This window comes from Diadema setosum, unplaced genomic scaffold, assembly GCF_964275005.1.
Source record: "Diadema setosum unplaced genomic scaffold, eeDiaSeto1 scaffold_92, whole genome shotgun sequence".
Classification (NCBI taxonomy): Eukaryota; Metazoa; Echinodermata; class Echinoidea; order Diadematoida; family Diadematidae; genus Diadema; species Diadema setosum.
In genome coordinates, this window is record NW_027307718.1 from 3,622 (window position 1) to 31,091 (window position 27,470).

Consider the following 27,470-nt stretch of genomic DNA (forward strand, 5'->3'; position numbering starts at 1 on the left):
TTTCAAAGAAACATGGAAGGAACCGCGGTCTCTGCAAAATGGGAAAAACATGGGTGGTGTAAATTCGAAATTCCGTGTTTGAAAAGCGGCAAGTCTACAAAATGGTACCTCGTTCACCTTGCCTACTATTATGCTCATCCTAACAGAATTTTGTAAGCATGACTACCTCCGTGTCTCAGAATAACGTGGCACACAGGGGATTTCCACCATGGCACATAAGGAGTTGAAATCCGATCAAATTTCTTATGTTTTATTCTATCATGATGCGCCGAAAATGTACTAACCGGATCTCCGATAGCCCCCCCCCCCCCCATTCGTGTCTACTTAGTATTTTGTGGCGCCAATCGAGTGCACGTGTGATCGCCAGCCCGCGCGCACGCACATATCGCTTCTATGACCACTGAGTGGGGTTACTAGTATACATGTAGTAGCTACGCACGCGTGCGTGCGCGCACACTCGCGATGCGAGTACAGTGCATGTATTACGCAACCTCAACGAGTCGAGAAGCTCGAGTACCGCCGTTGAGTTGCATTTTCAAATTCTGTAAAACGTTAACGCGTACAAAGCAAAATGGCAGCGCAGAGAACGAAGAAATTTTATGCCCTGTGACTGTGATGACAGCGTTGGAAAAGGTCCTGCGGTGGACTGGATAAAGGACAATGCCCAATATTCACGTTGTTGTTCCCATGAGGAAGTGACTTTAGTGTAATGGGGCAGCGGAAAATCTGCATCAACACATCACGCAAAGCTGCTTGCAGCTAATGGTAAGTTACGTTCAACTGTATACCCTACATGTTGATTGTGTGTATGATTGAGGGTACCACCTATCGTCATCCTATTGGATTTGTAGCTTGTTTATTCCAAAAATATATTACAAATTCGCCTAAATCTTACCTCAAATATGCCATAAATACTACAGTTTCGAATGTCGTGACCGTCTTGTTGGTTTTAAATCTTCGTTTTAAAATAGCGCAATTTTAGTGCACGCAATCCGTTTTCTTCGCGCAACGTTAGTTCTAGCTGTTAGCGATCGGCAACCCTCCCTCCATAGGTAATACACGTCAATTTCACAGCCATGCGTCGTTACTGAGCGCATGTGTAATGTGTAATTGAAACATGTCTATAGGGCTACTACTAGTTTGGTTTGTTAGTTTGTTTGTGTGTTTGATTTGCGTTTCTTCGTTTTTATTGTTTTCAAAGCTAATGACACTTACTGTAATCCCGCGCATACTTTTTCGTTCGTACGCAAACAGCCATGATAAATACGCAGGGAGCCAGGGTGCCGATGTCAAGCAGGTACCCTGCCGATAGGTGGTACCCTTACCATAAGATATAACGTTAGAATCTATTTACATGTATGTTAAGTTCAGCCGGGGGAGTTTTCAGCCGCCTCGAGACTCTACAATCAACTTTGCATCATACCTTTGCCCAGATATCCTGAATAGTAACCACCTAAAAACCTATGTCACATCCATAGCCACAACTACTGACTGGGAACCTGGCTGTACTATTAGATCGTTCAGACCTAAGTTGACCTTTTCCTCATTTTACTTTCAAAAATGAGAATTTGGACACAGAGGCTCAGAATTTGATTTTGTACTTACGCGTGCAGCTAACTGTAAGGAGACATACGTTTAGATTTAAGACATTCCTTGTCAAATTCCTTATGATTGTGACAAAAGTTCTTGTCAACTAAAGGCTAAAGCTAAGTCTAACCGTTAGGATACACCTCTTCACTCCATCACAAGCATTTTGCAAGTAACTTTCTGTGAGATTTTGGGTTTAACTACTTTGCTGCGGACCACGTAATATCCTTGGCAACATTCCATTGTGTGCTGAGCATGTAATATAATATTACGTCTTCATATAATGTGCAATTTGAAGCCTCAGCGCTGTGCTACCCCTACCCCTATGACATGATTGAATGTACGGGCAACAGGTGCCCCCCAAAATCAGTGATTTAGCTGTGATTTGTGAGGGTTTTGATTGGTCTCCAAGGTGAAAGTTTCTATAGAGTCTCAATTCAAAATGGCGACCTACAGTGGGAAGAAGGGTTTTGATGAATCTTTTGATGATAGTAAGTAAAGCTGCTCTTTGTGAAGGATTTGTGGAGGTATCGCAGATCAGGAGAGGATGATGCCTCACTATTTCATATTTCAAGCAATATAATTCTGGCCAATCTTTCGCCTTCTGGAAGGCATGTTTTGAGATACACATGCATTATTATGCATCAGCACCCAGGTGTTCAGTGTGCGTAAAAGCCTGCTGCAGTCCAGTGGTTAATTGTTTCATCCATTGTGAAGCATTATTATTATTATTATTATTACTTATAGTGCGCTTTTCCCACAAGGCCCAAAGCGCTTACAATCAATTCAAAATATGCACGACAGTACGTCTTTAATCTTTTGAATGCTTTTCTTCATCTGCATTTTCAGATCAGAGGATGTTCACTCTCCATAGGCTTGAAGTATTGGAGAGGCTAGACCAACATGAGCAGGTGTACATTCAAATTGCAGAGCGCCACCACAGCAGGTTGCTTTACCAGTAAACATGGAGATTGGTGAGCTGAGGAGACTACGATGCCGCCATTACCCCCTCGAGAGTAAGGCAGCTTTCCAAGAGCTCGACAGCCTTCTAGCTTCTGGAGATTTCTTTTGCTGGTAGAAAGATATTGGTGAGCAAAATACTAGTATTCGAAAGTGTTGCCTATATGTGTCATTTCTCTTTCCCTTGACCTCTGTCCTCTGTAATCTGTTGTTAGTTTTTAACCAAATCAATTCAATGACAGTGAACATAGTGTTTATATGAAATTAAATGTCACATAAAATGAGAAATGAGATTTGAATGTTTTTTTTACATGTATAAAAAAGTAAGGAATTAATCATTTGTCTTGTCAGCTGCTTGTTTATGTTTAGTAAATTCTCTTATTTTATTTAAGGATTTGATCTTTTCAACTCTTTTTCAGACATACATCCTCAGAATCAGTGGATCCTAATGGCAGGCGGTGTGCGGCAACTCTCTGGAGAAGATTGTGGGTCATGAGATCAGAAAGACCTGCATGGCAACAACAGGTCGAGCATGAAGGGGACATCTTCGTTTGCAGATTTACAAGGTTGCCATGCTTTCGTCTCAAGTACTATTTTCAGTAAGTCAAGCCAAGCCCTCTTCAAAAACAGAATTACTTTCTTAGCCATTTTTTTTTTAAATTTCCACATTCAAAGTCTTTTTTTTTTTCGTTCGTTTTTATATGATACAGAGCTCTATCATAAAGATTTGGTTGAGACTTGGCTTAAGGTTTTTGTCATGTTTTTGTTTTTTTGTGGGATAGTGAGAAACCTCTTGTAAAATACAACTGTATGAAAGACCATGTAGTTTCATGGGGATTTCTTTTTTTTTTTTTTTTTTTTTTAATGAAAATCAATTTTGAAATGGCTGGGATGTCCAAAACAGAGCAATCCTATTAGAGCTTGGAATTCAAATTTTATTACAATCTTTTAGTTGTACTTTTTGGATTTTGTAGCTATTCCATATCCGATTTCCATCAAATAAACTTTGAATTCCTCTTACCCCTAACCAGGCCAGGCCCTTTTTAGTGTTCTGTGGCCTGGGAGGGGTTGATTCAATTACCCCCCCCCCCCTCCGAGATCTCAGCGTTTGATTGCACAATCGCTATGAAATTTGGCTTGTTCATTACCCGTGGTGTAATCTACCAAGCTATACAAAAAGAAATGGAAATTTTCGTCATACAGTATATGCATAAAATCATGCATTTTGCTCCCTATCAGATATTAAAGCTCCTAGAATCCTATTTTTTGGTGAAAACATTCTTTGTGGCATTTCTAACAATGAATTTGAAAAAAAAGATAGTATCAAAATCAATTTCTTCAGTATTTTATTGTATTAATTTCTTGGTAATCTTAGGTACATGTATTTTTTTGTTTTTTCGGCCTGTTGATTCATCATTTTTTTCCCACAGAATTTATGTCAGAACCCATTTCAAGCATTATCATGATAAAATTAATTAGTTTCAGCCCATGAAAGTGAAAATGATTAGATCTTTATGAATAAGAAGAGAAAACTCAATTTGCATAGACTTTATACACAAAATCACGTTTTGAGCCATTTTCAGTCTGACAGGCATACATAAAACGTCATGCAGCGTCATGACAGTATCAAAAGATGTGCAAGACTTCAAAGTAAAAGTCAGGGAACGATGCAGTCAAAAAATTTCATGTGGCGGAGTAGTCGCCAAAATGTGGAGGGGGAGGGGGTTGATTCAATATCTGGATACTTGGAATAAAATTTCCATGATGTTTCACTTTTTCAATCTTGAAATACATGTATGTATACACAGGTATGTACTGACAATTTAGCATTTCTTTTTCTATCATCTTTTCTACTGCAGACATGATACATTCGTATGCACAAGCAAAGGGATGCAAGATACCAGCGAGAAAGAGACCACAAACTGGGCTTGCCACTGGATTTCCAACTCGCGTGATCATAAAGGAAACATGCAGACGAGGAGGAGGACAAAGAGTGTGCAAGAGGCTCCAGCTGGAAATTAAGAAAAAGATTGACTGTCGCCTTTGTGATTGTAGACTATGGTGGGACATTTATCACATTCAGTGACATTTCTTCTCTCTTTTTATTTATAAATGAGGAGAATGTTGATTGTGTTATCTTGAATGAAAAGGAAAAGTGTCAGGATCAAGTCGGCTATGTACTACTACTTGGACTGTGAAATCAAACCAAATATTGGAAATATTTTCATGCATCATTTTTATTTATATGATCATCATTGAAAATACATATAATTCCTTAATGTACTGTATCATGATATTGACAGAACATTACAATTTCTTTTTTCTTGCATGCATTGTGAATATGTTCCTTCATTTGCTGGACTTTCCATAATAAATAGTTTAAATTTTATGCTACATCAAGTCTACTCAGATTTAAGTTCTTTGTGTTCTCTACTCCTCTCAACTTAACTTTACATCAGGATTGCATGTTTTCGTAATACATGTACATCATATTGATCATTATTCCTGTCAGCGCTTGAAGTGTCATCTCTTGTGCCAACAAACCGTTTCTGTAATGTATTACATAACAACTTACGGATATTTCTTTTCCAACAGCCTAGAAATGAAGCATATCATTCACCTGCCCCCTTCCACCGAGTTCCACAGACATGAATTCCCCTGGCTGTTGCTGGTTTGGGCAAGCCTTCAGTCAAGCTTTGTGGTTGTTAAGGTTCAATTTTGTGAAGAAAGCATGCATAAAATCTGACTAAATTGCAGAAGCGGTCTGTTGTAATTCATCTTCATACATTTACTGTATGTTGTTTGTTATTTCATTACTTTGCAAACATTCACATGAGAGAAATCTGTGTTTCCACCTTGGAAAACAAATTTCCCTTTCAACCTAGCTACACTTACACTGTAGAATATCTTCTAGATTACATGCCTGCCCTGACAAAACCAGTGTGGGCCCCATGTGGTGTATATGGGGAAAATATGGAACTAAATTGGCAAAGCCCATTTGGCCCATATGGGCCCCAGATGGGGTGTAGGCCTACAGGGAAAAACATACATGGGTTTCATGTATACTCAGTACTTGAATTCTAGAAAAAAACAAACATTGTATTATATCTTATTGATTGTTTATGTATGCTATGAAAGCGGATATAGATTGTCACTTGTTTATCGTTGTAATTGTACATGTATATTCATTTGCACTAATGAAGTACAGGGTAACCCTTTTATAATGAGGTTGGTGGGACCACCATTTTGTCCTCGTTATAACCAGTACCTCATTGTAAACATAGGCATACTGTATGTTTACTATTTCAATATTTGCAAATTCAGATGAGACCAATAAGATATCCTCTTTTCCCAGGTTTCCCTGTACTGGTATTACTGCAATACCATTGTAGTACTACTGCAGTACTGGTACTACAGTACTACAGCAGTACCGGTACTGCAATACCACTATTGGTACTGTAGTACTACTGCAGTACTGGTACTGCAGTACTACAGCAGTGCCGGTACTGAGTACTGCAGTATCATTACTGGTACTGTAGTACTACTGCAGTACTGGTACTGCAGTGGTACTGCAGTACTACTGCAGTACTGGTACTGCAGTGGTACTGCAGTACTACTGTAGTACTGGTACTGCAGTGGTACTGCAGTGCTGGTACTGCAGTAGTACTGCAGTGCTGGTACTGCAGTAGTACTACAGTGGTACTGCAGTAGTACTGCAGTACTACTGCAGTACTGGTACTGCAGTACTACTGCAGTACTGGTACTGCAGTGGTACTGCAGTAGTACTGCAGTACCACTGAGGTACCACTGCAGTACCAGTACTGTAGTACTGCAGTACTGGTACTGCAATACTGGTACTGCAGTACTGGTACTGCAATACTGGTACTGCAGTACTGGTACTGCAATACTGGTACTGCAGTACTGGTACTGCAGTACTACTGCTGTGTAGTACTGGTACTGCAGTAGGCCTACTGGTACTGCAGTACCAGTACTGCAGTACTACTGATGCAATGACTACTGCAGTACCAGTACTGCAGTACTACTAGTACTGCAAGGAAGAAGTGAGGTAGTACTGCAGTACTGGTACTGCAGTACTGCAGTACTGCAGTACTAGTACTGCAGTAAAGTGTCCAATTTACTACAGTACTTCTGCAGTACTAGTACTGCAGTACTACTGCAGTACGTGTACTGCAGTAGTACTGCAATACTTGTACTGCAGTACTACTGCAGTACTTTTTCACAAGGGCTTTTAAGTCCCCCAAAATAGACCTCTGAGAACCTGAAAAAAAAAAGACCTTTAGGTACCCCAAAAAAGACCTCTGCGTACCCCAAAAGGGACCGTTTGGTCCCTCATCTGAGTTTGCGCTTCAGGTACTCAAAGGTCTATTTTGGGGGACTTAAAAGTCCTTTTTGGGGGATGGTCTTTTTTGGGGTACCTAAAGGTCTTTTTGTTAAAAAAAAAAAAAGAAGACCTTTAGGTACTCAGGGACCAACTTGACATTTTGGTATCATGTTGTACGGGAAATGTTCTAGTTTCGAAATACAATCTACAAAATGTGAAATTTTGAAGAGAAAGGTGGGATGTCATAGTCTCTAAAGTTGACAAAAACTTACGTCTGATCGAAGACCAAATCCCCTTCGTTTACGGCGAAAATGACTGTTCTTTTGGCGATCGTGTCTAAGAAATTCTGCGTTGAACCCTAATAGTACACACATTTGTCTCCCAGACGCGTAAACAGCCTCGTTACCAAGACACCAGATCGAAATACGCGTTGTTCGCGCGCGATTGGTCAACTGCGCGCGCGCGCCGGAGACCCTTGTTTACAAGCCATCTACGTGTTATACTATGGGGGGGGGGGGGGGGGGATTGCTGCATAACAGCAGCGGCCGCGGTGTGTGTAGTGCTAGTGTAGGCTTACCGCATGCAACACACGTATCGTGACTGCTGTTCAGTACGGAAATGTGACATTTTTCCGCTTTGTTAGACTGTTTTTTAGCAAGTTGAGGTAGAAATTGGAAGCCTTAAAATCAACACACAAGAGGAAAAGAAGGTCACATTTATCATCATGCAATTTCGAAGAAGGATCAAGCTGAAATCACGGCATCAAGGAGTACCTGCACCTGTTCACTGTCGATTCTGCTGGTACTGTTGTGCGTGTTGTGCGTAGGCCTACACCTGATCACGGCAATCGCGAATCTTGAGCTGATTACGGTAGGTTTTGTGCTTTTCAAACGTCGTATTTCCGTAAATTTGTTGATGTAAAACTGATGTCAAATCAATTACAGCTCCTTGGCTTACTTATCATCCTTCATGAGTATGTAAGTTACCTCAACTATACGCAATTCCCCCACAATGATCGATTTGTTGTGTCAGTAATCTAATAACAGCAAATTGTGCCTGTAGCATGTTAGTCTGTACGAAGGAACAGCTGATCACGGCGATCGTGAATCTTGAGCTGATTACGATAGGTTATGTGCTTTTAAAACTTTGTTTTTCAGTAAATGTGTGGGTGTAAAAATTTATTCCAAACCCATAATGGCTCCTTGACTTATTTTTTTTCTTTTCTGGGTACTTAGAATTGCCTCAGCTAAACGCAATTCCCCCCACAACGATCGATTTGTTGTAACACTCACACTGTCACAGCACAAATTGTGGCTGTTTTCTACATGTACTTCACTCAACATTCCCCGCTTGTACAGTTGCAGAAAATAATGAACGAACTTTCCTTGCATGTTTGTCCATATTTTCTTTCAAGGTAACTACCTGTAAACGCAAGCTTATTTTGAACCTATGATTAGAACAAGAAGCGAATTTTTCCTCACATATATCGTAATATTGGTATTTAGTGTGGTTTTAACAGGTGGTACTGTACGTCGTGTGAGTATTCCAATCTGGAAAAGTTGTCAATCCTAGCGTGAATTATCAATCATATCAAGGAAACTATATGTACGTAGCTGTAGTAACATCAGCTTTCGTTCTCGAAGTGTTCAAATTAACATTAACTTGTCTATGGTGTCTACACATTGCAATGTGTACTTTGTAGACACCGTAGACAAGTTAATGTACAAGGTAGGCAACCTACTAGAAATTATCTGTATAGGCTACACTGTGTCAAATGTAGTCACGACAATTACACAAGAAAGATCAATAAATAGACTCGTATATTTGAAGTTTTGATATTCTATAAATTTAGCACTTTCAATAGCAGGGATGACTGACACCTACAAAATATTTATTGCATAGAATTTCTACTTCATAATTTTACACACCTCAGTTTTATTGCTGTGGATTATCACTATTGTGATGCATTGTAATTACATGTATTGTCTTTCTCGTCAAAATCTATGGTTAATGCAGGTGGCCGATGCGAGAAGAGGTCCAGGGGTCCATCATGCTGTCCGCTTCCTGTTTCGTTGTAGGGGCCCACTCTAAGTGTACATGCACATCTTCCTGGGTGAAGTCTGGTGTGAAGTCCTGTGATGTCGAGCTTCTTCCAACTTCTGTCTCCAACATGAAGGTACGACTACATGTACTGTTTAAGGTGATTTTATGATTGTGTAGAGATATTTTTTAAGCTGTATGGTAGGGGTACCACCTATCGGCAGGGTACCTTCCCATCGGCACCCTGCATATCATGGCTGTTTACGTATAGAACGAAAAGGTTCACGCGGGATTAAGTGTCATTAGCTATAAAGACAATAAAAATGAAGAAACGATAATCAAAGTCAAAAACAAACTAACAAACCAAGCGAAAAATTACACATCCGCTCAGCAACGACGCATGGCTGTGAAATTTACGTGTATTACCTATGCCATGAAATTCACGTGTATTACCTATGCTGTGAAATTCACGTGTATTACCTATGGAGGGGAGGGGTGCCGATCGCAAGGTACCCTTTTTAACTGCGCGAAGAAAACAGAACGCACGCACTAAAATTGCGCTATCTTAAAACGGAGATTCATAACGAGATGGTCACGACATTCAAAATTGCAGTATTTATGGCGTATTTGAGGTAAGAATTAGGCAAATTTGTGTTATATTTTTAGGATAAACAAGCTACAGATCCTTAGGGTGACAATAGGTGGTACCCCCAACCCTACATTTTTTTTTCTTACATTCAAAGTCTCAGAAAGAGCTCACGCAGATATTGGTCAAAGTAGACAAAATGTTGACTGGTTCATTTTGCTGTTTAAGTGAGATGCGAAATATCTCATAAATTTGATTTTTTTTTTTCCAGTGGATACATGATTACAGCTGTATGTGGCATTTTTAATGTAAATAATGACACTGACATGGTGATAAATACTCTAATCTTTGCAGGTACACCTAAGTCTCCTCGACGAGAGAATCCTGTGGCTCTTCGCTGGAAAAGTACGGCATCTCTCGAGGTTCCACGGCAACAATGAGCACACTACCAGGCAGCTTGCATGGCATCTTGAGACGTTTTGGGGAAGCTTAGAACCGCAGTCCTAATCTCAGGAACAGGATTCCAAGCATTATGAGCTGATTTCAGGGATTATGGGTTGTAGTTGTTGCATAGTGGACTCCCATTGTCTATAACAAAGTCCTCGGGACCAGCAGTATTTCTAAACAATGAAATAACATAGGGAAGATAATGTTGTGGCCTGAATTTTAATTTTGCTTTACTGGAATTTCGTTATAATACAAATAGGAGTGCACTGTAATTTTTTCTTCTTCTATCTTTTCTTTTTTTGTCTCCTTCAAGTGTACTCCTTACTGGTCAATGTTCCTAATGCCAGTGATTGCCATTTGAATAGCATCATATACCTTGACCTTCACTCTCAATATTCAATCAGCGATTGTCCTTTGATATAAAAAGGCACGCAACATTTTGGTTTGGTAGATTTCCTGTATTCTTGTGTGAGGCTGTCATTTCTTGTTTCATCACTGCTCCCATGTAACAGACATGACTGTAGTTGCTTTGTCGGTTATTCATTTCCCATCATCATTCAACAAGAACTTTGTGCACTGGCAGATCCCGAGGGGTGTGCACCAGGCACGCACCCCCATTTCATTTTTTTGTTAAAACAAAAGAAATAAGAAAAAATGGGGGATGGACATGTGCGCCCCCTTTCAATTTGTAAAGGTGCATCACCTTCATGAAAGTACTGGATGTGCATCATGCAGTGAGCCTGTTTCAAAATCGAACAGCGATGTAATCATTCTCTGTGTTGAATTTATTAGCTGAAAACTATTGATACTTTCCAGTATACACAACAGTACAGCACAGATTTTTTTAATTTCTGTGTAAATCCTTGGTTTTCTATGATTTATTTCATTAAAAGTACAATTGTACATTTATAATGTGACATAACATTGGTCGTCCACATGACAATTCTTTAAAAAAAGTTATTTGTGATATGCTGTTTTTAGCATATTTTCCTTTCGTGTTTTATGCACGCCGAGTCACAGTGGTAAACATGTTATCGCGCACTTAGCAAGAGTACGCGTACTTGTAACAAAGGTTCGCGCACTCAGCTTGGCCATGCATCCATTAAAAACTGATGCATGGCTGGCAATGCATCCAGTAAAAACGATAAGCACAGGTATGCATGCCCGTTTACGGCAAGCCAAAAGGAAATACATCCAGTAATTTTGTCATCGGGTAACACGATAGAAAAATGGGTTTTTGACAAGAAAATTACCCATTCTATAAATCAGATGACGCATATGTCTTTTCGTGCGTCAGTCTGAATATAGTGTGCATGCGGTAACTATGGAATTTAGCCTAAACCCACTCGGCTTCGCCTCGTGGGTTAAGCATTCCATAGTTACCTTATGCACACAATTCCGACTGACGCACTCAGACCTGTGCGTCATTTATATATTGTTTTTTATTGTTTTAAATTGTCTCTATTATACCGGTATTTTAATACACTCTGGAAACTGAGAAGTATGCAGGTTACTGGCTGGTTTTGCCACTTGGAATGCAATTTAGCAACATGTACACTTTGTAGGACTATTTACATGAACAACACTAAGTGTATGGTGTCCAGCTAATCATTGGGGGGGGGGGGGGGTCCCGTTGTAATTTTTTTTGGGGACATACTGTATTTCAAGATTCGTTTGCATGAAAATTTACAAAAATTTGGTAATTTGGGCTAAAATATTTATAGGAAAAAGGATTACTTTCCCCCTGTATAAAATGAACTAGCCCAACAGAATTTTGTTCTAAATTCAATGGCTATGGTTTAGACCGATAAGATGCCTGATCTTATCAAGGACCTGTTAAGCGGATCTTGTTTGGAGTTTCCCTCTGTGTAGATTCAGCGTTTCTACTACCTCCTTGTTACAGTAAAGTCATGTACACTGTGCTGGAAAAAATTGAAGAGTGTGACTGGATTCTAATAAATAGTACTATGTTCCAATATGCTGGTATTTGATGTGTTTCAAGGTGTATTTTTTAATATGGGCATTCACATGCATGTACAGTATGTGTATGTAAGTTATGTACAGGTGGATGATAAAATTTGTGCATGTAAACATCCTAGAGTGCCAGTTGATTATGCTTTGCATAATAGTGCTGTTATTTGATACGTTTGACAGTGAATGTGTTTGTGCCCGTGCATGTGCGCGCATGTGTGTGTTGGTACATCATGTGTGTGTTTGTGTATTCATCTCTTACTGATTATTGTTAGGGGCGAGTGGTGAAAATATGTGACCCTGCACCACAAAACGAACAAAAAGTCGGCAGACATGAATTTTCAGGGGCAGATTCTGAAAGAGCAGACTCTTAAGCTTTAAAATGATGTTTAACTCAATACAAATGGACCTTCCTAACCCATCTAAATAATGAAAAGAACGTACAGTGCTGTACACACTCTGGAAAAGTATTTACTGAGAAAAAGGGGCTTCAAAGTTTAGGGTCTATTCAAGCTCCGTGCAATGAATGGAACAAAAAACAGGAAGCAAAACTCCCTAGCAACCACTATGAAGGGATTATCGGATTAGGCTGAAATTTTGCACAGTAGTTAAGGACATGCTGTTAATGGCTGGTACCAACTTTCAGTACAAGGGCATTTTCCTTTCAAAAGTTATCAGTGCAGAGAGTTTCCTCTGGTCAGCGGGATCGAGGCTGCGCAACCCCTCGTTCAATGCCCGAGCCACCCGGGCGTCACTCAAGGCAGAGTTCGCTGCCGCAGTTCTCCAGCCCGCACCCGGCGGCGGCGGTCCACGGCACTGCGGCCGATAGTTCGGGAAAACGACCGGCATCGCTACTCAGATTGTGTCTAATTACACGTAGATTAAGAGATGACTTACGTGCAATATAATCTAAATTAGTAATATCAACGGAAATGCTAGGGTTAGGGTACGATCTATCAAAACAAGACGTCAAAAATCCAGGTACACTAGCTAAAAGTATGTAACATGTATTATGTGTATATAATGCGTTAGTTCGGTGGTGCGGAAATGAAGATGGCGGACAAAAGACAAAAGTACAATTTTTCTTCACGGTCAAAACTCCTCAAATTCCAAGTTGTGAATGTAAATTTGTCGTTAAAATAACTTTTTAATGGTAAATTATTTATTTAAAGTCATTTAAAACTGCTAAATGCATTGATATTGTAATTATTATAACATCAATCTACTATATGTTAAACTGGCAACATTACATTTCGCACGCCAGCTGATCCTTGCAAGGCGAGCTCGGAAGGCAGCCAATCAGCACTCAAAATAGCGAAAGCCCTAGCAACGGCATTTCATTTTCGCCAGCATTAACTAGCTAAGAAAGCAGCTTTTGCTTAAGTTATGGTCTTCTAATATGTTGAATGTCGTAAAAACCAAAAATGGAGAAAACGAAGGTCAAAGTTCAGCACTCACTTCAAACATAAGACACATATTCTGCATTGCAATCACCCATTAACTCCTTGACAACGCTATCAGCCAAACATCCAATGAAGCTAAAATTTGGTACAAACAGTCTTTACACATGAAACAAGGTCATCACAAAAGAAGAATCAGATTCAATGATATTCAATGGTGTTATTACACAATTAAAAACAATGAAATACAAAGAAAATAACACATGTTATCGAAGGCATAACACTAAGACTCCTGTCATTAATGACGAGACTACACTGTGCACCTTCTACAATGGTTTTTGTTTTGTTGTTTTTTTTGCAAATCAGTGATTTCTTCACACTCTGAATACATTTTTGCAGTTGTTTCATACATCATACAATATGTTTTATAATGTTTGTAATAATAAATTTGGGCTGTTGTGCCCCTCTTTGATGTAATCAAGTAACCAAGTAACCAAGTCTTTGGGAGCAGAGCGCCATCTGCGGCGAAAGTTTTGCCATGGTGATTTTTCTTGAATTTTTCTAACCCTTACCTAATTAGGGTTAAAAATTTTCAACTTTTTCTTGGGAGATAGAAATTTTCTTTTTTAATATAGTGTAGAACAAGTCTTAAGGCTTATTTTAGATGAAAAAAAAAATCATTACGTCTACGAAAAAGGATTTTATCAGTGATGCAAGAAGAGCCTAATTTGGAAAAATTAAAAGACGCAACACCACTTTTGTCCAAAAAATTGCCATATTTTCGTTAAAAATAGTCCGTTTGAGCTAATTTTTGGATATGTTATAGAAAATGGTATGGGCTTTCTGCCCAGCATTGTTTTAAATTTTTTTCTCTGAAAATAAAATGTGCTATTTTCAGCCCTAGAACAGGCACCTTATACTTTTATCCTGCGTTACAACCCAACTGCATTTTTTGGTTAGGATTGAACATTGAACTTTGACCTACAGGGGCTGCAGGTCAAAGGTCATGGGGTTAAGTACTAGCTAAATAAGGTACAATTCAAAAACCCTAACTAAGTTGAGTTGGAACCGTAACCATGGTAACCAAATAAAGGACCCCCGGGTACCTATAATATTTTGGAAACGCCCTATATTTCTCGTCTGCAGAAAAATTTCACAAAAAATGGTATAGGATCGATCGGTTATAATTAAATCATATATTATATCAATTTCAGCTCAAAAAAGTAAGAAATAAGAAAGTAATAACGATTTTTCTAAGAAAATAGTAGGGTTAGCAAAAAAGACCTCTGCGTACCCCGAAAGGGACCGTTTGGTCCCTCATCTGAGTTTGTGCTTCAGGTACTCAAAGGTCTATTTTGGGGGACTTAAAAGTCCTTTTTGGGGGATGGTCTTTTTTGGGGTACCTAAAGGTCTTTTTGTAAAAAGACCTTTAGGTACCCCAAAAAAGACCATCCCCCAAAAAGGACTTTTAAGTCCCCCAAAATAGACCTTTGAGTACCTGAAAAAAAGAGACCTTTAGGTACCCCAAAAAAGACCTCTGCGTACCCCAAAAAGGACCGTTTGATCCCTCATCTGAGTTTGCGCTTCAGGTACTCAAAGGTCTATTTTGGGGGACTTAAAAGTCCTTTTTGGGGGATGGTCTTTTTAGGGGTACCTAAAGGTCTTTTTTTTGTAAAAAGACCTTTAGGTACCCCAAAAAAGACCTCTGCGTACCCCAAAAGGGACCGTTAGGTCCCTCATCTGAGTTTGCGCTTCAGGTACTCAAAGGTCTATTTTGGGGGATGGTCTTTTTTGGGGTACCTAAAGGTCTTTTTGTAAAAAAAAAAAAAAAAAGACCTTTAGGTTCTCAGGGACCAACTTGACATTTTGGTATCATGTTGTACGGGAAATGTTCTAGTTTCTGATGATATCAACAATATTTCGAAATACAATCTACAAAATGTGAAATTTTGAAGAGAAAGGTGGGATGTCAGTCTCAAAAGTTGACAAAAATCTTACGTCTGAAGACCAAATCCCCTTCGTTTACGTCGAAAATGACTGTTCTTTTGGCTATCGTGTCTAAGAAATTCTGCGTTGAACCCTAGTACCCACATTTGTCTCCCAGACGCGTAAACAGCCTCGTTACCAAGACACCAGATCGAAATACGCGTTGTTCGCGCGCGATTGGTCAACTGCGCGCGCGCGCCGGAGACCCTTGTTTACAAGCCATCTACGTGTTATACTATGGGGATTGCTGCATAACAGCAGCGGCCGCGGTGTACGTGTGTATTTGTAGTGCTCTAGTGTAGGCTTACCGCATGCAACACACGTATCGTGACTGCTGTTCAGTACGGAAATGTGACATTTTTCCGCTTTGTTAGATTGTTTTTTACCAAGTTGAGGTAGAAATTAGAAGCCTTGAAATCAACACACAAGAGGAAAAGAAGGTCACATTTATCATCATGCAATTTCGAAGAAGGATCAAGCTGAAATCACGGCATCAAGGAGTACCTGCACCTGTTCACTGTCGATTCTGCTGGTACTGTTTTGCGTGTTGTGCGTAGGCCTACACCTGATCACGGCAATCGCGAATCTTGAGCTGATTACGGTAGGTTTTGTGCTTTTCAAACGTCGTATTTCCGTAAATTTGTTGATGTAAAACTGATGTCAAATCAATTACAGCTCCTTGGCTTACTTATCATCCTTCATGAGTATGTAAGTTACCTCAACTATACGCAATTCCCCCACAATGATCGATTTGTTGTGTCAGTAATCTAATAACAGCAAATTGTGTCTGTAGCATGTTAGTCTGTACGAAGGAACAGCTGATCACGGTGATCGTGAATCTTGAGCTGATTACATACGATAGGTTATGTGCTTTTAAAACTTTGTTTTTCAGTAAATTTGTGGGTGTAAAAATTTATTCCAAACCCATAATGGCTCCTTGACTTATTTTTTTCTTTTCTGGGTACTTAGAATTGCCTCAGCTAAACGCAATTCCCCCACAACGATCGAGTTGTTGTAACACTCGGTTCACACTGTCACAGCACAAATTGTGGCTGTTTTCTACATGTACTTCACTCAACATTCCCCGCTTGTACAGTTGCAGAAAATAATGAACGAACTTTCCTTGCATGTTTGTCCATATTTTTTTTTTTCAAGGTAGGCCTAGGACCTACCTAGCTGTAAACGCAAGCTTATTTTGAACCTGTGATTAGAACAAGAAGCGAATTTTTCCTCACATTTATCGGTATTTAGTGTGGTTTTAACAGGTGGTACTGTACGTTGTGTGAGTATTCCAATCTGGAAAAGTTGTCAATCCTAGCGTGAATTATCAATCATATCAAGCAAACTATATGTACGTAGCTGTAACATCAGCTTTCGTTCTCGAAGTGTTCAAATTAACATTAACTTGTCTATGGTGTCTACTAAGTACACATTGCAATGTGTACTTTGTAGACACCGTAGACAAGTTAATGTACAAGGTACTAGAAATTATCTGTATGTACACTGTGTCTGTATGTAGTCACGACAATTACACAAGAAAGAACAATAAATAGACTTGTATATTTGAAGTTTTGATATTCTATAAATTTAGCAGGATGACTGACACCTGCAAAATATTTATTGCATAGAATTTCTACTTCATAATTTTACACACCTCAGTTTTATTGCTGTGGATTATAACTATTGTGATACATTGTAATTACATGTAGGTCTATTGTCTTTCTCGTCAAAATCTATGGTTAATGCAGGTGGCTGATGCGAGAAGAGGTCCACGGGTCCATCATGCTGTCCGCTTCCTTTTTGGTTGTAGGGGCCCACTCTAAGTGTACATGCACATCTTCCTGGGTGAATTCTGGTGTGAAGTCCTGTGATGTCGAGCTTCTTCCAACTTCTGTCTCCAACATGAAGGTACGACTACATGTACTGTTTAAGGTGATTTTATGATTGTGTAGAGATATTTTTTAAGCTGTATGGTAGGGGTACCATTCAAAGTCTCAGAGAGAGCTCACTCAGATATTGGTCAAAGTAGACAAAATGTTGACTGGTTCATTTTGCTGTTTAAGTGAGATGCGAAATATCTTATAAATTTGATTTTTTTTTTCCAGTGATTACATGATTACAGCTGTATGTGGCATTTTTAATGTAAATAATGACACTGACATGGTGATAAATACTCTAATCTTTGCAGGTACACCTAAGTCTCCTCGACGAGAGAATCCCGTGGCTCTTCGCTGGAAAAGTACGGCATCTCTCGAGGTTCCACGGCAACAATGAGCACACTACCAGGCAGCTTGCATGGCATCTTGAGACGTTTTGGGGAAGCTTAGAACCGCAGTCCTAATCTCAGGAACAGGATTCCAAGCATTATGAGCTGATTTCAGGGATTATGGGTTGTAGTTGTTGCATAGTGGACTCCCATTGTCTATAACAAAGTCCTCGGGACCAGCAGTATTTCTAAACAATGAAATAACATAGGGAAGATAATGTTGCGGCCTGAATTTTAATTTTGCTTTACTGGAATTTCGTTATAATACAAATAGGAGTGCACTGTAATTTTTTCTTCTTCTATCTTTTCTTTTTTTGTCTCCTTCAGGTGTACTCCTTACTGGTCAATGTTCCTAATGCCAGTGATTGCCATTTGAATAGCATCATATACCTTGACCTTCACTCTCAATATTCAATCAGCGATTGTCCTTTGATATAAAAAGGCACGCAACATTTTGGTTTGGTAGATTTCCTGTATTCTTGTGTGAGGCTGTCATTTCTCGTTTCATCACTGCTCCCATGTAACAGATATGACTGTAGTTGCTTTGTCGGTTATTCATTTCCCATCATCATTCAACAAGAACTTTGTGCACTGGCAATTGTGATATGCTGTTTTTAGCATATTTTCCTTTTGTGTAACACGATACAAAAATGGGTTTTTGACAAGAAAATTGACAGAACTTAGGACAAAAGAGATTCCCGACATCCTCTACAAAATTCCTCATTTCTCTTTGACCACTGAAGCAAATCGAATGGGGTTTCCTGTAAGATGTGGGCAATGAGTTATAGTTTCATACCCTGAATTTGTATTTAGTTGGATTCACTATTTTTAAAGATATCATTGCTGAGGGTCCCGTTGTAATTTTTTTTGGGGGACATACTGTATTTCAAGATGCGTTTGCATGAAAATTTAAAAAAAAATTGGTAATTTGAGCTAAAACATTTATAGGAAAAAGGATTACTTTCCCCCTGTATAAAATGAACTAGCCCAACACAATTTCGTTCTAAATCTAATGGCTATGGTTTAGACCGATAAGATGCCTGATCTTATCAAGGACCTGTTGAGCGGATCTTGTTTGGAGTTTCCCTCTGTGTAGATTCAGCGTTTCTACTACCTCCTGGTTACAGTAAAGTCATGTACACTGTGCTGGAAAAAATTGAAGAGTGTGACTGGATTCTAATAAATAGTACTATGTTCCAATATGCTGGTATTTGATGTGTTTCAAGGTGTATTTTTTAATATGGGCATTCACATGCATGTACAGTATGTGTATGTAAGTTATGTACAGGTGGATGATAAAATTTGTGCATGTAAACATCCTAGAGTGCCAGTTGATTATGCTTTGCATAATAGTGCTGTTATTTGATACGTTTGACAGTGAATGTGTTTGTGCCCGTGCATGTGCGCGCATGTGTGTGTTTGTGTATTCATCTCTTACTGATTATTGTTAGGGGTAAGTGGTGAAAATATGTGACCCTGCACCACAAAACGAACAAACAGTTGGCAGACATGAATTTTCAGGGGCAGATTCTGAAAGAGCAGACTCTAAGCTTTAAAATGATGTATAACTCAATACAAATGGACCTTCCTAACCCATCTAAATTATGAAAAGAAAGTACAGTGCTGTACACACTCTGGAAAAGTATTTACTGAGAAAAAGGGGCTTCAAGGTTTAGGGTCTATTCAAGCTCCGTGCAATGAATGGAACAAAAAACAGGAAGCAAAACTCCCTAGCAACCACTATGAAGGGACTATCGGATTAGGCTGAAATTTTGCACAGTAATTAAGGACATGTGTTAATGGCTGGTACCAACTTTCAGTACAAGGGCATTTTCCTTTCAAAAGTTATCAGTGCAGAGAGATTCCTCTGGTCAGCGGGATCGAGGCTGCGCAACCCCTCGTTCAATGCCCGAGCCACCCGGGCGTCACTCAAGGCAGAGTTCGCTGCCGCAGTTCTCCAGCCCGCACCCGGCGGCGGCGGTCCACGGCACTGCGGCCGATAGTTCGGGAAAAACGACCGGCATCGCTACTCAGATTGTGTCTAATTACACGTAGATTAAGAGATGACTTACGTGCAATATAATCTAGATTAGTAATATCAACGGAAATGCTGACAGCTAAAGGCACGATCTATCAAAACAAGACGTCAAAATCCAGGTACACTAGCTAACAGTATGTAACATGTATTATGTGTATATAATGTGTTAGTTCGGTGGTGCGGAAATGAAGATGGCGGACAAAAGACAAAAGTACAATTTTTCTTCACGGTCAAAACTCCTCAAATTCCAAGTTGTAAATGTAAATTTGTCGTTATAATAACTTTTTAATGGTAAATTATTTATTTAAAGTCATTTAACACTGCTAAATGCATTGATATTGTAATTATTATAACATCAATCTACTACATGTTAAACTGGCAACATTTCATTTCGCACGCCAGCTGATCCTTGCAAGGCGAGCTCGGAAGGCAGCCAATCAGCACTCAAAATAACGAAAGCCCTAGCAACGGCATTTCATTTTCGCCAGCATTGACTAGCTAAGAAAGCAGCTTTTGCTTAAGTTATGGTCTTCTAATATGTTGAATGTCGTAAAAACCAAAAATGGAGAAAACGAAGGTCAAAGTTCAGCACTCACTTCAAACATAAGACACATATTCTGCATTGCAATCACCCATTAACTCCTTGACAACGCTATCAGCCAAACATCCAACAAACAGTCTTTACACATGAAACAAGGTCATCACAAAAGAAGAATCAGATTCAGTGATATTCAATGGTGTTATTACGCAATTAAAAACAATGAAATACAAAGAAAATAACACATGTTATCGAAGGCATAACACTAAGACTCCTGTGATTAATGACGAGACTACACTGTGTACCTTCTACAATGGTTGTTTTGTTTTTTTTTTTTTTTGCAAATCAGTGATTTCCTCACACTCTGAATACATTTTTGCAGTTGTTTCATACATCATTCAATATGTTTTATAATATTTGTAATAATAAATTTGGGCTGTTGTGCTCCTCTTTGATGTTTTGTCCCTCCAAGTTGGAATCTTGGTAGAGTTCTTCGAAGACATCATCGATGTCCCCCTCAGTGAGGCTTCTCTCTGAGAAGGATGGTTACAAACGATGACTGGCTCTTTACCTGAATGAAGGAAGACAATGATAAAGAGAGTTATTATGATGGGTCAAACATCAGGTCTGGCATTTTTCTGGGTGGGGATTTTTCAGATACTTATTGTTCAAATAGTATACTGTAAAACCAGAAACGTTCGTGGATGCTGTAGCATGAAACTTTTGCGAATTTGAGCCAACAGCATTTTGGGAGACATGAAACTTTTTCCAACTGCCAACTTGCATTCAACAGATTGTGTATAAATCAACCTTTTGCAGGCATTTTACTTTTTCATGAATCTTGCGTCTTGTGAAATCCAAGTTGAAACTAAACAATGACAGGTTGACTACACAGTAGTAAGCCCTAATCACACTCATTTCAGTGTCATTTGGGGGCTGTTGCTGTTTTCACTCTTCAAACTCATAAAATTTACTGAGTAATTCCCTGTGATACACTCGCATTTACAGTCATTGATATTCAATATGGTATAAGCCAAGTACATTCTCAGTTGAATCGAAGGCAGCAACCAAAGTTGAAACGTACGTAGGGGCTCAGAAAGCCCGCATGATTTGTAGCTGTACAGCTCGCACTATGTAGCTGTACAAATCGTGTGGGTGTTCTGTGGCCATACCATAGACCATAGAGCTCTATGGTACGCATGCCTTTCAACTTTCGTCGCTGCCTTAAATTCAATTCAGCTAGCTTATAGGTACCCTGTCAATGACGATGAATGTGAGTTATGTATTGCGGGGAACTCTACTCAGTAAAATTCTATTTTTCTGTTTAAGAATGGAAGTGACGACAACCCCCCAAAACACTGAAATAGGTCTGTGATTTTTACTTTCCAGTTCTTGTCACAGTCTAGTTTATCAATAGATTTTAGATGTCTGGTGCAAAACGCACAAACGTTAGCACTGCCTCTAGGTACATGTAGGCAAGTAAATGGTGGTATTGGTAGTGCCGTGGTACTGTATCTGTAGTGTACGTGTAACGTTAGGAGCATCCGAAAGCAGGTCGTCGGTCGTACTCCGTGGAGCCAGCTACCAGCGACAAAGACCCAATACTCTAAATTCAAGGCTCATCGTGCGGTGTTATCTTAAATAGTCTTTTTCTGTTTAGATAATGAACTCACATAACACCCCAAAAAATAGTATTTGCATCAACACTAACTTTACAGCACTGAATTATGCTATTGAGATCGCTAACACCAATATGCACATATGGGACTAGGTCTAAACGTATGCCAAAGTCAACTTACCTTCATCGCAGTTTCGCCGTTATTTTGCTTGGTATTTCACGGAAGACGTTTCACATGTCTATCTCTTCCTGATATCTACTAGGTCGCCTCGGGAAAACACAGGAAAATGATGTAAATTGAGGATTTTGATGACGAAGTGTACGGTAATTTAGGCTGTACTACCTACATGTATTGGTACCCATGTATAATTGCATTAGGCTAAATACAAGACGAGTCGAGTAACCAAGTCTTTGGGAGCAGAGCGCCATCTGCGGCGAAAGTTGTGACATGGTGATTTTTCTTCAATTTTTCTAACCCTAACCTAATTAGGGTTAAAAATTTTCAACTTTTTCGTGGGAGATAGAAATTTTCTTTTTTAATATAGTGTAGAACAAGTCTTAAGGCTTATTTTAGATGAAAAAAAAAATCATTACGTCTACGAAAAAGGATTTTATCAGTGATGCAAGAAGAGCCTAATTTGGAAAAATTAAAAGACGCAACACCAATTTTGTCCAAAAAATTGCCATATTTTCGTTAAAAATAGTCCGTTTGAGCTAATTTTTGGATATGTTATAGAAAAAGGTATGCTCTTTCTGCCCAGCATTGTTTTAATTTTTTTCCACTGAAAATAAAATGTGCTATTTTCAGCCCTGGAACAGGCACCTTACTTCTATCCTCCGTACAACCCAACTGCATTTTTTGGTTAGGATTAAACATTGAACTTTGACCTGCAGGGGTTAGAGGTCAAAGGTCATGGGGTTAAGTACTAGCTAAATAAGGTACAATTCAAAAACCCTAACTAAGTTGAGTTGGAACCGTAACCATGGTAACCAAATAAAGGACCCCGGGTACCTATAATATTTTGGAAACGCCCTATATTTCTCGTCTGCAGAAAAATTTCACAAAAAATGGTATAGGATCGATCGGTTATATTTAAATCATATATTATATCAATTTCAGCTCAAAAAAGTAAGAAATAAGAAAGTAATAACGATTTTTCTAAAAAAAAAGTAGGGTTAGCAAAAAAGACCTCTGCGTACCCAAAAAGGGACCGTTTGGTCCCTCATCTGAGTTTGCGCTTGAATTTGACCCCTTTAACCTTTGACCTTTGACCCCAAACTAAGGGTAGGGGTAGATACAATATTTGAGATAATACAGCATAAAACCCTAAGCTATCCCTCAACCTTTTTTCTAACCCTACGCTGTTAACCAACTTAAGAACGATATTTGAAACCTAGTTAGGGTTAGGGTTGGGTTAGGGTTAGGGTTAGGGTAGGGTTGGGTTAGGGTTAGGGTTAGGGGTTAGGGTTAGGGGTTAGGGTTAGGGTTAGGGTTAGGGTTAGGGTTAGGGTTAGGGTTAGGGTTAGGGTTAGGGTTAGGGTTAGGGTTAGGGTTAGAGTTAGGGTTAGGGTTAGGGTTAGGGTTAGGGTTAGGGTTAGGGTTAGGGTTAGGGTTAGGGTTAGGGTTAGGGTTAGGGTTAGGGTTAGGGTTAGGGTTAGGGTTAGGGTTAGGGTTAGGGTTAGGGTTAGGGTTAGGGTTAGGGTTAGGGTTAGGGTTAGGGTTAGGGTTAGGGTTAGGGTTAGGGTTAGGGTTAGGGTTAGGGTTAGGGTTAGGGTTAGGGTTAGGGTTAGGGTTAGGGTTAGGGTTAGGGTTAGGGTTAGGGTTAGGTTAGGGTTAGGGTTAGGGTTAGGGTTAGGGTTAGGGTTAGGGTTAGGGTTAGGGTTAGGGTTAGGGTTAGGGTTAGGGTTAGGGTTAGGGTTAGGGTTAGGGTTAGGGTTAGGGTTAGGGTTAGGGTTAGGGTTAGGGTTAGGGTTAGGGTTAGGGTTAGGGTTAGGGTTAGGGTTAGGGTTAGGGTTAGGGTTAGGGTTAGGGTTAGGGTTAGGGTTAGGGTTAGGGTTAGGGTTAGGGTTAGGGTTAGGGTTAGGGTTAGGGTTAGGGTTAGGGTTAGGGTTAGGGTTAGGGTTAGGGTTAGGGTTAGGGTTAGGGTTAGGGTTAGGGTTAGGGTTAGGGTTAGGGTTAGGGTTAGGGTTAGGGTTAGGGTTAGGGTTAGGGTTAGGGTTAGGGTTAGGGTTAGGGTTAGGGTTAGGGTTAGGGTTAGGGTTAGGGTTAGGGTTAGGGTTAGGGTTAGGGTTAGGGTTAGGGTTAGGGTTAGGGTTAGGGTTAGGGTTAGGGTTAGGGTTAGGGTTAGGGTTAGGGTTAGGGTTAGGGTTAGGGTTAGGGTTAGGGTTAGGGTTAGGGTTAGGGTTAGGGTTAGGGTTAGGGTTAGGGTTAGGGTTAGGGTTAGGGTTAGGGTTAGGGTTAGGGTTAGGGTTAGGGTTAGGGTTAGGGTTAGGGTTAGGGTTAGGGTTAGGGTTAGGGTTAGGGTTAGGGTTAGGGTTAGGGTTAGGGTTAGGGTTAGGGTTAGGGTTAGGGTTAGGGTTAGGGTTAGGGTTAGGGTTAGGGTTAGGGTTAGGGTTAGGGTTAGGGTTAGGGTTAGGGTTAGGGTTAGGGTTAGGGTTAGGGTTAGGGTTAGGGTTAGGGTTAGGGTTAGGGTTAGGTTAGGGTTAGGGTTAGGGTTAGGGTTAGGGTTAGGGTTAGGGTTAGGGTTAGGGTTAGGGTTAGGGTTAGGGTTAGGGTTAGGGTTAGGGTTAGGGTTAGGGTTAGGGTTAGGGTTAGGGTTAGGGTTAGGGTTAGGGTTAGGGTTAGGGTTAGGGTTAGGGTTAGGGTTAGGGTTAGGGTTAGGGTTAGGGTTAGGGTTAGGGTTAGGGTTAGGGTTAGGGTTAGGGTTAGGGTTAGGGTTAGGGTTAGGGTTAGGGTTAGGGTTAGGGTTAGGGTTAGGGTTAGGGTTAGGGTTAGGGTTAGGGTTAGGTTAGGGTTAGGGTTAGGGTTAGGGTTAGGGTTAGGGTTAGGTTAGGGTTAGGGTTAGGGTTAGGGTTAGGGTTAGGGTTAGGGTTAGGGTTAGGGTTAGGGTTAGGGTTAGGGTTAGGGTTAGGGTTAGGGTTAGGGTTAGGGTTAGGGGTTAGGGTTAGGGTTAGGGTTAGGGTTAGGGTTAGGGTTAGGGTTAGGGTTAGGGTTAGGGTTAGGGTTAGGGTTAGGGTTAGGGTTAGGGTTAGGGTTAGGGTTAGGGTTAGGGTTAGGGTTAGGGTTAGGGTTAGGGTTAGGGTTAGGGTTAGGGTTAGGGTTAGGGTTAGGGTTAGGGTTAAGTTTAGGGTTAGGGTTAGGGTTAGGGTTAGGGTTAGGGTTAGGGTTAGGGTTAGGGTTAGGGTTAGGGTTAGGGTAGGGTTAGGGTTAGGGTTAGGGTTAGGGTTAGGGTTAGGGTTAGGGTTAGGGTTAGGGTTAGGGTTAGGGTTAGGGTTAGGGTTAGGGTTAGGGTTAGGGTTAGGGTTAGGGTTAGGGTTAGGGTTAGGGTTAGGGTTAGGGTTAGGGTTAGGGTTAGGGTTAGGGTTAGGGTTAGGGTTAGGGTTAGGGTTAGGGTTAGGGTTAGGGTTAGGTTAGGGTTAGGGTTAGGTTAGGGTTAGGGTTAGGGTTAGGGTTAGGGTTAGGGTTAGGGTTAGGGTTAGGGTTAGGGTTAGGGTTAGGGTTAGGGTTAGGGTTAGGGTTAGGGTTAGGGTTAGGGTTAGGGTTAGGGTTAGGGTTAGGGTTAGGGTTAGGGTTAGGGTTAGGGTTAGGGTTAGGGTTAGGGTTAGGGTTAGGGTTAGGGTTAGGGTTAGGGTTAGGGTTAGGGTTAGGGTTAGGGTTAGGGTTAGGGTTAGGGTTAGGGTTAGGGTTAGGGTTAGGGTTAGGGTTAGGGTTAGGGTTAGGGTTAGGGTTAGGGTTAGGGTTAGGGTTAGGGTTAGGGTTAGGGTTAGGGTTAGGGTTAGGGTTAGGGTTAGGGTTAGGGTTAGGGTTAGGGTTAGGGTTAGGGTTAGGGTTAGGGTTAGGGTTAGGGTTAGGGTTAGGGTTAGGGTTAGGGTTAGGGTTAGGGTTAGGGTTAGGGTTAGGGTTAGGGTTAGGGTTAGGGTTAGGGTTAGGGTTAGGGTTAGGGTTAGGGTTAGGGTTAGGGTTAGGGTTAGGGTTAGGGTTAGGGTTAGGGTTAGGGTTAGGGTTAGGGTTAGGGTTAGGGTTAGGGTTAGGGTTAGGGTTAGGGTTAGGGTTAGGGTTAGGGTTAGGGTTAGGGTTAGGGTTAGGGTTAGGGTTAGGGTTAGGGTTAGGGTTAGGGTTAGGGTTAGGGTTAGGGTTAGGGTTAGGGTTAGGGTTAGGGTTAGGGTTAGGGTTAGGGTTAGGGTTAGGGTTAGGGTTAGGGTTAGGTTAGGGTTAGGGTTAGGGTTAGGGTTAGGTTAGGGTTAGGGTTAGGGTTAGGGTTAGGGTTAGGGTTAGGGTTAGGGTTAGGGTTAGGGTTAGGGTTAGGGTTAGGGTTAGGGTTAGGGTTAGGGTTAGGGTTAGGGTTAGGGTTAGGGTTAGGGTTAGGGTTAGGGTTAGGGTTAGGGTTAGGGTTAGGTTAGGGTTAGGGTTAGGGTTAGGGTTAGGGTTAGGGTTAGGGTTAGGTTAGGGTTAGGTTAGGGTTAGGGTTAGGGTTAGGGTTAGGGTTAGGGTTAGGGTTAGGGTTAGGGTTAGGGTTAGGGTTAGGGTTAGGGTTAGGGTTAGGGTTAGGGTTAGGGTTAGGGTTAGGGTTAGGGTTAGGGTTAGGGTTAGGGTTAGGGTTAGGGTTAGGGTTAGGGTTAGGGTTAGGGTTAGGGTTAGGGTTAGGGTTAGGGTTAGGGTTAGGGTTAGGGTTAGGGTTAGGGTTAGGTTAGGGTTAGGGTTAGGGTTAGGTTAGGGTTAGGGTTAGGGTTAGGGTTAGGGTTAGGGTTAGGGTTAGGGTTAGGGTTAGGGTTAGGGTTAGGGTTAGGGTTAGGGTTAGGGTTAGGGTTAGGGTTAGGGTTAGGGTTAGGGTTAGGGTTAGGGTTAGGGTTAGGGTTAGGGTTAGGTTAGGGTTAGGGTTAGGGTTAGGGTTAGGGTTAGGGTTAGGGTTAGGGTTAGGGTTAGGGTTAGGGTTAGGGTTAGGGTTAGGGTTAGGGTTAGGGTTAGGGTTAGGGTTAGGGTTAGGGTTAGGGTTAGGGTTAGGGTTAGGGTTAGGGTTAGGGTTAGGGTTAGGGTTAGGGTTAGGGTTAGGGTTAGGTTAGGGTTAGGGTTAGGGTTAGGGTTAGGGTTAGGGTTAGGGTTAGGGTTAGGGTTAGGGTTAGGTTAGGGTTAGGTTAGGGTTAGGGTTAGGGTTAGGGTTAGGGTTAGGGTTAGGGTTAGGGTTAGGGTTAGGGTTAGGGTTAGGGTTAGGGTTAGGGTTAGGGTTAGGGTTAGGGTTAGGGTTAGGGTTGGGGTTAGGGTTAGGGTTAGGGTTAGGGTAGGTTAGGGTTAGGGTTAGGGTTAGGGTTAGGGTTAGGGTTAGGGTTAGGGTTAGGGTTAGGGTTAGGGTTAGGGTTAGGGTTAGGGGTTAGGGTTAGGGTTAGGGTTAGGGTTAGGGTTAGGGGTTAGGGTTAGGTTAGGGTTAGGGTTAGGGGTTAGGGTTAGGGGTTAGGTTTGGGTTTAGGGTTAGATAC

General features: G+C 40.9%; 3 long non-coding RNA genes across 3 annotated transcripts; all 3 read left to right on the plus strand.

Moving 5' to 3' along the window:
- The first annotated feature begins 525 nt into the window (after window positions 1-525).
- LOC140245964 (uncharacterized) lies at window positions 526-4,902 on the plus strand. The gene is made up of 4 exons (XR_011902412.1): window positions 526-765; window positions 2,437-2,675; window positions 2,967-3,146; window positions 4,407-4,902. It is a non-coding gene; the product is annotated as an uncharacterized lncRNA (long non-coding RNA).
- Window positions 4,903-7,448: 2,546 nt separating this feature from the next.
- Window positions 7,449-11,948, plus strand: LOC140245961 (uncharacterized). Its single transcript, XR_011902410.1, has 3 exons — window positions 7,449-7,759; window positions 8,906-9,065; window positions 9,870-11,948. It is a non-coding gene; the product is annotated as an uncharacterized lncRNA (long non-coding RNA).
- A 3,721-nt stretch (window positions 11,949-15,669) lies between these two features.
- Window positions 15,670-18,795, plus strand: LOC140245962 (uncharacterized). The gene is made up of 3 exons (XR_011902411.1): window positions 15,670-15,920; window positions 17,068-17,227; window positions 17,508-18,795. It is a non-coding gene; the product is annotated as an uncharacterized lncRNA (long non-coding RNA).
- The last annotated feature ends 8,675 nt before the right edge of the window (window positions 18,796-27,470 follow it).